At 39.5% G+C, this 13,885-nt stretch overlaps 1 protein-coding gene and 1 pseudogene across 1 annotated transcript in view; one reads left to right on the top strand and one right to left on the bottom strand.

Annotated features, from left to right (window-relative positions):
* Positions 1-13,885, bottom strand: part of LOC114574063 (zinc finger protein 501-like) — a 134,005-nt pseudogene that overhangs the window by 102,305 nt on the left and 17,815 nt on the right.
* The window catches only part of LOC114574039 (uncharacterized), an 80,857-nt gene continuing 74,706 nt past the window's right edge, over positions 7,735-13,885 (top strand). The window contains exon 1 of the mRNA XM_028606325.1: positions 7,735-7,887. The gene's annotated coding sequence lies outside the window, so the exon portion shown is untranslated. The remainder of the gene's footprint in view (positions 7,888-13,885) is intronic.

The raw sequence follows: 13,885 nt of genomic DNA, 5'->3' as shown, positions 1-13,885 counted from the left end.
GAGCCAGCATATCTCCACCAGACTCCATGTAAATAATCAGGACTTTTAGTATATAGAGCCAGCATAAATAATCAGGACTTTTAGCGTGTATAGAGCCAGCATATCTCCACATGTAAATGGGTGAATTAAGGGTTTATTTCAACCAAACCAGAGTGGTGATTTTTGGAACAGTGGAAAAATGAACCAAGACGGCTTTTGGTAGTTTAATTGTGTTTCTGTCCACTTTGAATAAAGTTTGTAACATTTCTGTTTTAATTAAATGGAGTCTGGTGAAAAAATGAAGTAAAATGCTAAAAATGAATCTGTATTTTGTCATTTTTCCTTATACGTCCACATTATTTTAATTATAGAAAGGCTGTACACGATATTTAATACTCAGGTAACTCTGGAAAAAAAGAATTGAACGTGTGGAATGATTTGGACAAGGCTTTGAAATAAGTGTGTTTAATAATCATAACTGTGGAAAACTCCCTGCTGGACTGATGAGCCTACGTCACTCCTTGGACTCATGCATTTGTGCACATGCGAAACTTTGCCATTTCTTTTGTAGTTTGCTGCTGACGTGAGTACAGCTGCTCCTAAAGTTGTCAGGTGTATAAGCTTCTGTTGTGTTGCCGTGTGAGTTATTGAGAACGGAAGTCCAGTTTTATGTCCATGCTGGTGTTGCATGTATCTTTGTTTGTGTAGTCAACATGACTATTGGACCTGAATGCTACTGCTATGTTCCATTTGGGGTCTTAGAGCGCCATGTAGTGGCCAATACATATAAGGACACAATGAAACATGTATTCTTTACTACATTGGGTTCTATTGATTCCCATTACTATCCAGAATTATTTGGTTATTTGTGTATTCATTATGTACAAGTTATATGTACATATTCTGTATTTCTTTATTTTACAGAAAACCACACACACACACACACACACACACACACACACACACTATTATCCACTACTATCCAGAATTATGTGGTTGTTTGCACAGCAACTTTTTATTGCATAGCAATTATGTACATTGCATATAATTATGTATATTGCAGAGTGATTTGTTGTTTATTATTCTTTAATCTATATATACAGTATGTGCATTCATTATGTACAGGTTATATTTATATTGTATTCTGTATTTCCTTATTTTACAGAAAACCACACACACACACACACACACACACACACATTGCAAGCAACAACCACTTTATTCACTGCTGGATTTGGATATCAATAAATTTGTTGAACTAAAAGCGAAGGTTGCAGCGACTCTCTTACCGGAGGACATAGCCAGCTCGGGTAGCGCCAGAGAATAACGTACAAGGACTTCACAATAACATTTCTGTTTTAATTCAAGGGAGTCTGGTGGAGAAATAAATTTAAATGCTCAAAATGAATCTATATTTTTTTAATTTCTCTTTATACTTCTACATTATTTTAGTTATTAAAATGCTGTACATTATGTAATACTCTAGTAAAGTCCCAGTACCTGGAGTTAAGTCCAGTACTTGAGTAAATGTCCTCAGTTCCAGTCCACCACTAACTGATTAATGAACTGAATGTGGATCTGTTGTTTCCTTCCTGACCTCCAGGCGGCGGCTTTCTTTCATTTTAAACTTTTAATCTGAAAAACCCGGACTACTATGTAATGTAGATATTGATTTTAAGAGGGAAGAACTTAATTCCCATCATAGATGGTGTTTTAAGAAGGTAAATTGGAAGACATTTTCTAAATGGTGTATAGATGGATTTAATGACATGCCTGAAGACATAGAACAAAGTATTGATGACATGAATCGAAGGTTGAGTATGGTTATCATTGCAGCAGCAAGTCAGAGTATTCCTAACAATATGAGCCAAAGAGGAAAAACTGCTGTTCCATGGTGGAATATTAAATGTATGGAAGTTGTTAAGGAAAGAAATAGAGCTTTTAAAATGTTGCGCAAAACGCTTAATATGGATACTCTTATGGAATATCAAAGGAAAAAGGCGATGGCTAGGAAAGTTATCAAAGAAGCTAAAAAAGAATCTTGGAGACAATTTTGTTCGACAATTGGAGGAGAAACAATGCTGAATAAGATGTGGATGATGGTTAAAAAGATGATAGGTAAATATAAACTCCCACATATCCCTGTCCTAATTGACGGACAAAATAAAGCAATATCGGATATGGACAAAGCTAATTTACTTGGAGGCAAATTTGCAGAGATTCATAGAGGTAACCATTTGGATGAGTGTGTTAAGAAAAGAAAGGAAGATATTCTAAATGCTTACACAGACATTCTTAATACTAGAGAGGGAAATATGTCTGTCTTAGATGTTGAATTTAGTTTATCAGAACTTAAAATGGCTTTAGGTAATACAGGATACTCTTCTCCATGATATATGCTTTGCAATGATAAGAAATCTGCCTGATAAACTTTTGAAAAAAATTCTTGAAATATTTAACAAGATATGGAATGAGGACAAAATACCAAAAGTATGGAAAGATGAAACCATTCTTCCATTTCCTAAACCAGGAAAGGATTCTAGCAATCCAGAGAATTATAGACCCATTGCTTTGACATCCCATTTAGGAAAATTCATGGAAAAAAAAAGTAGTGGAGTGTTTGAATTATTATCTTGAATATAAATGTCCTTTAAAAAAGTATCAGACAGGGTTCCGAAAAGGTAAATCAACTACTGATGCTTTAGTTAAGCTCACCAATGAAATAGAGAAGACTCTAGTTATGAAAGAGGTCATGGTGGCAGTGTGTTTAGATATTGAAAAAGTGTATGACACTAGTGGAGAGAGGGACTATTAATTAAATTAGATAAAATGGGAATCAGTGGGAGAATGTATAATTATATATTAGACTTTCTGTCACAACGTACAATTAGGGTCAAAGTTGGTAATGGCATAATAAGTAAAGAGTTTATGGTTGACAGCGGAATTCCTCAAGGAAGTGTTATTAGTCCCATATTATTCAATATTATGGTAAATTACATATTTGAAAATTTAGGGGAAAGGAATGAAGGGTTGCTGTATGCAGATGATGCTGTAATATGGAAACAGGGACGCAACATATCGTACATAACCAGAGCTGTTCAAAGGGATATACAAACAATTGAACAATGGGGTATTGATTGGGAATTTAAGTTTTCCATACCTAAAACAAAGGTTATGTTCTTTACCAGAAAAAAGAAGGTCCCAGACAGGTATACAGTTATGTTGTACAATCAATCAATTGTAAGAGAGAAGAAATTTAAATATTTGGGGATATGGTTGGATGAACGTTTTACATGGAAACATCATATAGAGCATATTGAAACAAAATGTAAAAATGTTCTAAATCTAACGAGGATGACCACTGGACAGTGTTGGGGAGCAGATAAGCAGTCTGTGATGTATATATATAAAGCTTTAATAAGATCTACCATAGACTATGGATGTGTAATTTATAGTTCAGCATGTAAAACGTCTTTAAGAAAACTTGAGAGGATTCAATTCAAAGCTATAAGACATGCTTTATGGGCTATAAAAACAAACCCTACGTGTGCTTTATTAGTAGAATCGAAGGAATCTCCTCTTAGTTTGAGGTATGATAAATTGTCTCTGACATACTGGGTTAGCTTGTTGGGAAGTATTAATAATCCAGCAAGTTCAGTCCTTAATGTTTGCTGGGAATATCAAACAAAATCAAAAGGGGTTTGGGTGGAACATCAACAGTATAGCAGAACAATATGGACTTAAAGATCTGACATTTAGTCCATCACTGGTCTAAGTGTTATTCCCCCATGCTTTCTTCCATCACCAGAGATTAACAGTGAACTTTTGGAAGGAAAGAGAGAGTATCCAAATGAACAAAGTTTTACAGCATATTGCCAGGGATATATAAAATCGTCATTCTATGGGTATGTTAAAATATATACAGATGGATGGTAAGATCCACAAAATGGGCATTGTGGTATTTATTCTGGAATTTAATAAAAGAGATGGCTATAGGTTAGATAATGTTCTATCTGTATACTGTATAGAGATGACTGGGATAATTACAGCTCTTAGGTGGATTGAAGAGGTTAAACCAGTGAGAGCTGTGATCTGTACAGATTCCATGGCAGCTATTCATAGCTTAGATACAGGTCACTCATCAAGAGAAGATTTGATTATTGAAATTAAACATTTACTTTTGCATTTCAGGAACCTTGGAATCACTATTCAGTTCTGTTGGGTTCCAGCACATATAGGTCTTACAGGAAACGAAGAGGCTGATAAAATTGCGAAAAAGATGCTGAAAAACAAATGTATAGGAATTAATGTTCCACTGGGGAAGGGTGAAGCCAAATCCATAATTAAGTCTAAAAATATGCAAAGATGGCAAACGGAATTGGAGGCAGAGTTTAATGCTAGACACTATCATAAATTACGGAAGAATGTGACCGGGAAAAGGGTTACTTCACTGAGTTTACACAGAAGGAAAGAAGTGGTCTATATACAAGACTTAGATTAGGTCACACAGGACTGAATGCTACCTTAGACATAGTAGGACATGGTAATGGATTATACATAGAATGCAAATACAAAGTAGATGTGGAACATGTACTTTTTGTATGTGAGAAATATAATGATAGTAGAATAAACTGGCAGGAAATGGAAGGAGAGAACTCAATACATTATATACTTGAAGAAAAGGGAATGACCAGGGAGAGACTTGAAGCTTTATTTATTTTTCTTCATAATACTGGTATAATGAAAAGAATATATATAATATATAATTTTTTGGATATGTTATTTTATTTATTTGTGTTTTGTTTTGTTTGTTTGTTTTGAAATAATACAAGCCTATACTCTCTGAAGTTCATGGTAGTACACACACCTGTACAGGTGGTGGCGGTATACTACAGAAGTAGTAATCTGACAAGAAGAAGAAAAACCCGGACTGGGAGGAAGCGGAAGTCTCGTTGTTTGACTGGGATGTGTGGCTGGCGGCGGGATAGCTGTGCTGTTTGTTATTAGCGAGTTTGAAGAAGACAGAGCTCCAGGTAAACCCGCACACACTCAGCTAAACACTTTAAGAACTGCTCTTTTACACGGCACTCAGAGACAAGAGAAGACAGAGCTGCGCATGCGTTAGCTTCCCATTCGGCTGCTTAATGCTAACGGAGCTGAGCAGAAGCTAGCTAGCTCTTTCATATGGCTCTTTGTAGTTTAGCTTATTTAAAGCTAATGGACTTGCTCTTACTACTTGTTGTCTGGAGTTTACACCTCCAGGGTTGGAAGCACTTAACCGGAAGTCTCTTTGGATAAAAGCGTCAGCTAAATGACATGTAATGTAATGTAGCAGGCTAGCTAGTAGTTCATATTCATGTGTTGTTGCGACGCTGAAGTTAGCTTCCCATTCGACCCCCGTTTGTTTGGGAGGGAAACGTTCCTTTGTTTGTTGTTCTCTCTCTCCCCTCTGAGGCTGAATAAGTGGAACATGAATACCGCACTCACGTGGGTCCCGTGTAATATGACCGCTAGAGTTTATTGGAAAATAGCGTTGGGCACCCTGACTTTGATGAATTTACTACTATTTAAGAAGCTAGGCTAACATTAGCGAACGCTGCAGTCACTTTCCCTCTGCCTCTAACGTCCGGCTGCAAGAGACGCTGTATTAACGTTACTGTTTAAAACGCTTTCCAGGTTAGTGGGGGTGCATACCGCTCCAAACATTAAAAACGTAGTAATCTTCCCCCAGCGTTTAGTTTGTTGCTAAACTGTGTGTAAAATGAGTGGTGATGTTTATGTTTTCAGGTCACGTTACTGTTAACGTTCAAACAGGCCTGCGTGTGTGTTTTGAGAAATATCTTTATACTGCAAGGCTATATTTATTATATTAAAGGTATAGTGGAGGATTATCCCGAATTTTAGAAAAGAACCGCCCTCTCCACTTTTTTGAAAAAATGCACATGCTCAACCCTCTGCCTGCTCCTGAGAGGGAACGCCTATTAAACGTGTGCACGAGAGTGCACGGTTTACAAGTTGCTGTCGGCATGGCTCATACAAGCCTACTTTCTAAAAGAAGATTTGCACTTTTTCACAAATTGAGATGTTTACCGTGTGTGCGCGGTGCGTGACTTGTGCCAGGGCTAGCATTGCTAATCATAGCTTAGCTATCTGTGGAGTAGAAACTTGGCGACTGAGGCATCAGTGAGAAGCCCAACCTGTGCGTTTAGCGCACGCCAGCGTGTTAAATATTCCCCAAAAACACTGGTCTTGTTTCTTTCTTCAGAGGCCTTTCTCTTCTTGTCATACAATTCGTAGACACTTTTTCTCGTGCGACCCTCAGACATTTTGAAAAAACACGGTGAGAACGGCGAGCTTCAATGAATGGCTGAAACTGTAGCTCACTACCTATGCTCACCACACATATACACCTGAAAGTGTGCATGCGCAGAAAGAGAAAACTACCTAGGGACGAGCACGTACGACGGCTTTACGTAAACATATCACCAGAATGATTGACAACTAGGAGGACCAATAGTCTTGATGATCCACGTGGAAAAAGAAAATCCTCCATAATACCTTTTAAGTTGGATATTAGATGTGAAAAGAAGGAAATGGTTCTAACATTGTACTTTAGATGTGTGAATCTCCCACACCACAAGTAATTTATATAGTTCTATTTCATAGTGATCGATTATCTATTCAAAAATGTTCTATTAAAGGTCCCATGGCATGAAAATTTCTCACTTTGAGAAAATGAAAGCTCAGATGGACCGATCTGGAATCTTGCTTGTTATGAGGTCATAAGGAGCAAGGTTACCTCCCCTTTCTCTGCTTTGCCTGCCCAGAGAATTTGGCCAAACCATGAGAGAGAGACATCATGGCTTTCAAATGAGAAAAGTGTCAGATGGTCAAGGCCACACCCCCACCCTCCACCTTGCCCCCCCCTCTCTCTCCTCCTCAATAGCTACAGACACAGAAATGGCACATCCTAAGGAAAGCTCATTGTGGGACTGGCTCTAGTGGCTGTAATTCTGCACCAAGGCTGAATTTATAAAAGAGACTTCAGATACAGTATTAGGGGACCACTAAGGTCTATATAAAAGAGACTTCAGATACAGTATTAGGGGACCACTAAGGTCTATATAAAATGAAATCATGTCGGCTGGTCAAAAATCAAAGATAATCGGAATCGGCCTAGAAAGTTGTAATTGGTGCATCTCTAATTGATGAGCTTACTTTTCTTGTTAGCTCTTCAAATGGTGCTAGAACAATGCTCGTTCTTTCTAGCAAAGTCCCACTGGTTAGCAACCAGTGTGCTGGGCTGGTCCTGGTCAGCAATGTAAGCACAGAGGACTCTCTTCTGTTCCAGAAGACTCTGTATGTCGGTGATTGAGGCTACTGTCCATGTAGCTTGTAGCTCCAGTTAATGACTTTTGTGGCTTACATTTTAGTAGTTATTTCAGTTTTAATGCAGGAGATACTTGACACTCTGAAGTCCTATGGATTGGTCACCTCATAAGCCCTTGCATTCCATTCAAACAGAACATTTTAATATAGTAAAACATGTTAAACTATAATTCACTCCCACTTCCCATTAGTTCTTCTAACCCTTGTATTATTATCTCTGCATGTTTCCCCCTTGGGTCTACCAAAGGAGCCCTCAGCAGACGTCAAGCTGGCGACCGTAGCAGGAAAGAAAGCAGAGGAGGAAGAGGAGGAGCAGCCTGCAGCAAAAGTAGCAGCGGCGGCGGCAGCAGCAGCCGCCACCACAGCAGTAGCAGTGAAGGAGGAGGAGGAGGAGCAGCCTGCAGCACCTCCTGCAGCAGTGAAGAAGGAAGAGGAGGAGTATGTGGTGGAGAAGGTTTTGGACCGCAGAGTGGTGAAGGGAAGAGTAGAGTTTCTGCTGAAATGGAAGGGGTTCTCAGAGTAAGTAGGAGTCTATAATATTAATACCTGGTGTTCTTGGTCCTGAGATACAAATTGTATATAGTAGCATAAATTCAGGCATTGTATTATGCCCTCAAAGTTGAAGGTTTGGTATTTTGACATTAAGTTGCAGACATGCAAATAACCTTACAAAATGGCAATGGAAAAAAGGAATAATATGAATTAGTAATTAAAGTAAGAATTTATTGCCTAAAAACAAAGCCTGAGATTTTCTTCTGTCTGCACTCACCTTTCCAGTGAAGATAAAACATGGGAGCCACAAGAAAACCTGGACTGCCCCGACCATATCGCAGAGTACATGCAGAAACACAAGGAGAAGGAGGAGAAGAAGAAGGAGGGAAAGAGGAAAGTTGTCAGTGAGGCCTCGGGAGACTCAGAGGAGCGAGGGAGCAAGAGGAAGAAGAAGGAGGTGAGTGAAGGAAAGAGGTTACTCCAGACTGAAGAGTCCCAGAAATCTAATCTCAATATTAATGAATGCACACAGAGGGTTTCACAAATGTCTTTTAGGATTTATATATAAATTACTCTCCACATACATTACCAGTCAAAAGTTTTAGAACAACCCAATTTTTCCAGGTTTTTATTGAAAATCATGCAGTTCAATGTCTTATTGTACTCTGAAATGAAAGAATAGAAAAAATGAACAATTAATATTAAAAAATAAATCATGGGTTCAATTTATAAACCAAAATGTAATCAAAATGTTTTACTCCTCAAAGTAGCCCCCTTTGGCAGATATAACAGCTGAACACACTCGTGGCATTCTTTCTACAATGGAAATCAAATATTCTTCAGAAAGTTCTTCCTAACTCTGTTGCAGAAGTTCCCATAAATGTGTGGCACTTGTAGGTTGCTTTGCTTTCACTTTTCTGTCCAGTTCATCCCAAACCAGCTCAATGGGGTTTAAGTCTGGTGACTGTGCTGGCCACTCCATGTTTTTAAGCTTACCATCTTGTTCTTTTTTTGCTAATGTAGTTCTGGCATAGCTTGGACTTATGTTTTGGGTCATTATCTTGCTGTAGGATGAACCCCTGACCAACTAGGCGCATACCAGAGGGTACTGCATGGCGCTGCAAAATGCTGTGGTAGCCGTTTTGGTTCAGGGTGCCTTTCACTCTGTACAAATCACCGATCCTGGATCCAGCAAAACAGCCCCAGACCATCATGCTTCCTCCTCCATGTTTGACAGTTGATGTCACACACCAAGGAACCATCCTTTCACCAATTGATGGCGTACAAAAATCCTGCGTGATGAACCGAAGATTAAAGATTTTGATTCATGAGTCCATAACACCTTCTTCCAGTCTTCAGTAGTCCATTGTCAGTGTTTCTTGGCCCAGGCAAGCCTCTTTTTCTTATTCTGACGTCTTAGCAATGGCTTTCTTGCTGCAACTCGACCTATCAAACCTGCAGCTCAAAGTCTTCTCTTTCCAGTTGAAACTGAGACTTGCTTATTACAACCACTATTAAACTGTGCTTGAAGCTGTTGTCCTGTGAGCCGCCTATCACGCAAGCTGTTGACTCTCAGAAACAGTGCAGAGAGGAGCTGCCTCCAGCCCCTCCCCCTCATGAAGTTGCGTGCCGTGTGCATGACACCGTCAACATTGCATTTGCTCAGAGAGGCTATCATTACGTTAGTTGCTAGTGGTCTTGCCGTGGGATTAACTATACTAATAAAACCGTTGAAACATCGCGGCCACACTGCTGTGAAAGCTCCCCGAACGTCATTTATCAGTTTGACTGTCACCCCTCTCAGTGGCAGCTCCTCCATCTTTATAACGGACACTTCTAACGGACACGCTAACCGGAGCTAACCGCTAATCGTTGCTAACCGAGCCTTCAAATCAAATATGGCACAATTACAGCTAGTCCAAAATGCAGCTGCTCGTCTTTTGGCTGGAGCTTGAAGACTTGACACCCATCCTCCAATCACTCCACTGGCTCCCTGTCCACTTTCGCACTGATTTTAAAATTCTTTTATTTGTTTTTGAATGTCTGCATGGCCTGGCCCCCCAGTACCTGTCTAATCTGCTTATGCCCTACACCCCCTCTCGTTTGCTTCGGTCAGCTGACCAGGCACTACTTAAAACTAATTTATTTTCTTTGGCTTTTAACTCAGTTTGAGGGTTGAATTTGAGTTTTCTATTGTTGTATTTATTTCTATTGTTTTATTATTTTTGAGTTGTGCCTCTGTTGTATGTTATTGTTTATTCATAGACTGTGTTCAGCACTTTGGTCAACAGTGTTGTTTTTAAGGTGCTTTATAAATAAAGGTGGATTGGATTGAGTTCTGCATGCCTGTATCCATTAAATGCATGTATGGAATCGAGCCCGAACAAAACCCTTCATTTTATTAAAATGGCTGTAAAAGTTTTAAACTTCAACTCAGAGTTGTTTGAATGACAGATATCAGCTCAAGGTACGGCGTAGCATTAGCGTGCTAAGTTGATGCTTTCTCTGCAGAGTGCAGACTGATTTTCTCTTGCAAGTCATGTGACCAAATCTATTGATCTACCTCCATTGCTGCAGAACAGCTTTGCATTGTTTACCCATTTCTTGTTCCCTGAAAAAGGCCTTTTTGTAAATTTTTATTATTTTTCAGTTTTGGGTAACCTTCCTTTTTTTTTTTTTTTTTTTTAAACCTCAGGCAGTTCACCACTTACATTTTTACCATTTCAACCTATTCATTGGACTTGAACTGCTAAAATTTCAATAAAAAACTTAAACAATTGGGGTGTTCTAAAACTTTTGACCAGTAGTGTATATATGCACATACATACATACATACATACATACATACATACATACATACGTGAGTTTGGATCACCAAACTCACGGTTCGGTTTGGATCACGGTTTTGAGTCACAGATAAATAAATGATTTATTAAAAATGTATTAATACGTAAATAACTTATTTCACCAGTAAATTGCTGTTAAACGACAATGACAGATGAGAAAAGGGTATTTTACAATAACTTTGAATGCACCACAAGGTTTACCCGTTTCAAGTTAACGCAACATTTAGGATATATTGCGCAGCCCTATCTACAATTGTTAATTTGTGCAAATGATTAGTAGCCTAAAGGCGCTTATGCACCAACCCGAGAATCAGCCGTCTGACAGTCTGGCTAGGTCGGTGACTTGAGTCTGTTCGGTGTGTTTCGTGCTGTCGTCCGTCGGAGGAGCCGTCCGGCTTCCTTCAAGGCGGGCAGTCAGACTCAATGACCAATCGGATTGGTGAACTGCCAGTGGCGGTTCTACATTGAATTACACCCAGGGCGAGACCCCCTTTCCAATGTGGAAAATCTCTCCTTGATGGCTGTGAAGTGAAGTGCATCACTGATAGGCTCATCATGTGATTCATATGAGAAGTGGCCCTGTGTGGACCTCAGCCTTTTTTGTTTTCAAAAAGCCTCCACATTCATTTCTTCACAAATGTCTTTGGCCGCCATCTGTGCAGTCACAAAGTCACTTGCCCTGTAGCTCTGGAGACCTCGCTCAGTCTTCCTCAAAAGACTCACAGCTAGGTCCACACGCATATTAGGAGACTGCATGAATTTGCTGGCATGCTGTATTGAAGAAAGCATGTCATACCAAACAACCATGCAGATGCTGAAATGGTACGACTCCACCTCAGACAAAGACTGGGCCTCAGCCTTTATAGCAGGGTCTTTGGTGTGGTCTCTTAATTAAAGCCTCTCTCAAGGCAGCTTCCAGGTACCTCATGGGCTCAATGCTCTTGATGTTGCTCTCCCACCTTGTGTCTACCCACATCTTTAAAGTGATTATCACATGGTTCTTCAGTATGGCCCATCTTTGGGTGTCTTTTTTTCTGTGTCTGTAGCTTTTAAATGCTTTTGAGGAGGAGAGAGAGGGGGCAAGGTGGAGGGTGGGGGTGTGGCCTTGACCAACCGCCATCTTGCTCGTTTGAAAGCCATGATGTCTCTCTCTCATGGGTGGTCCAAATTTTCCGGGTGGGCAAAGCAGAGAAAGGGGAGGTAACCTTGCTCCTTGTGACCTCATAAGGAGAAGATTCCTGATTGGTCCATCTGAGCTTTCATTTTCTCAAAGGCAGAGCAGGGTACCCAGGGCTCAGTTTACACCTATCACCATTTCTAGCCACTGGGGGACCATAGGCAGGCTGGGGGAACTCACATTAATGTTAAAAAAACTCATAAAGTGAAATGTTCATGCCTTGGGACCTTTTAAAGATTTTTATGGCAAAATTCCACTAATTCTATTCATATCTATCCATGTATCACACTGTGTAACATCCAATCAAATATCTATCTATCTATATATCTATCTATCTAACTGGCACAACACAACCATTACACAACCTAGTTCCCCCAAGTTAGCTTACAGTCTACATATCCATGCCTGCTAGGGCTGGGTGATAGGGAGAAAATCAGATATCATGATATTCTTGATCAAATACCTTGATATCGATATTGCAGCGATATTCTAGGCTTGACAATTGGTGCTTTAACAAAATATCTTCACACTTAGATTTTAGATAAATAATCATCAGTAATCTGGACATAATGTCTTAAGTGGGGAAAAGGCAAATAATAGAACAGCTAGAACAGTCTGGTAAGTTCAGAAAAGTACATCCCTTTACTGTAATGCAGCCTTTAAAACTAGTAAAAGAGAACACTTATGTCATATCACGATATTACGATATCCAAAATCTAAGACAATATCTAGTCTCCTATCACGATATCGATATGAAATCGATATATATTGCCCAGCCCTAATGCCTGCTCCATATGTTGGGCCCTCCTCCATCTCCTGCGGGTGTCTTTTCAATTTTTTGGCTGTGCTTACACTTTTACTGCTCTGCTTTGCACTGGTGGAATGGAGACTATTGGCTTTTGAGATCACAGCCAGCATGGCAGAGGCACCCTAATTAAATATAGAAATAGCCATACTGGCTGCAGCCTCAACCCTGCTTTTCCCCACAAAGACCGTTTTTGAACATTGGGCCCATATGAGCGAGTTGATGCATGCGTTGGCATGCTGAGTGCCTCCATGCTGCATGTGTTTGAGCAAGGGTTAGGTTTGGGTTTCAGCAGAAAGGGGGGAGGGACTGAGAAGTTGTTGATGTTCAAATTTGTTGGCAAAGTCCTGGCTCTTCACAATCTTACCTACAGCAGCTTTAAACAATGAAAAACACCCAGAATGTATGAATGGTTTGTGTTATTTAAAAGTTACCATGGAATTCCTAACCACGTAAAACTGAAGCAAGTTTTGAACATTGTCCCCATTCATTTGAAGTCTGGGAAACATTTTTGAATATTTATGAAATTATAAAAGTTATGAAGAGTACATTTCCTTCCATAATAACATGTCTGCAACTGGCACACATTTTCCTTCATTTTGTCATAAATTATTGTATGAAGAGTTAAAATTGTGAGTGAGAGCAAGTCCAGGTTTTAAAGGATAAACCATGGTCTGGGTGAATACTCGATTCTGATTGGCTGCAGGGTGTCCATAAAAAAGGGATGTAGGACACCTTCTGGTTTCTGGTGAAACTGTCTGTTTCCTATTCTAAATGAATGTGCTACATTAAAACAAAAAGGAAATGTGAATCTGTTATTTTTAACACTGTGTGCTGCTTCAGTGCCTCGTCCTTTTGATTTGCTAGCATAGCGTTAGCTTTCTGGCTCGTAGCTAAACTGAAGGGTTCTATCAGCTGAGCGGACTATAAATATCTCCGGTTGCTAAGGGTGACAAGTCGTATCTAAGGCCCTTCCTATTTCCTGGAGGAGTAAACAACGTTTGCATTGCATAAGAACTTGATTGATGGGAATGATTGTTCCAGGTATTAGTCAAACCGTAAGGCGTTACCAGGGAAACAGTTATTGTTTGTAAAAACTTTATATTTCGATTGTAAAACGAATTAAAATATAAACTAATGTTTTAAAAATATGTTATTTAGCAAGTGACCATGGTATAAGCGGGTTAATGCTCTTCG

Source organism: Perca flavescens, chromosome 19 (genome assembly GCF_004354835.1).
Source record: "Perca flavescens isolate YP-PL-M2 chromosome 19, PFLA_1.0, whole genome shotgun sequence".
NCBI classification, from domain to species: Eukaryota; Metazoa; Chordata; class Actinopteri; order Perciformes; family Percidae; genus Perca; species Perca flavescens.
This window is presented reverse-complemented; position numbering and strand designations above follow the sequence as displayed.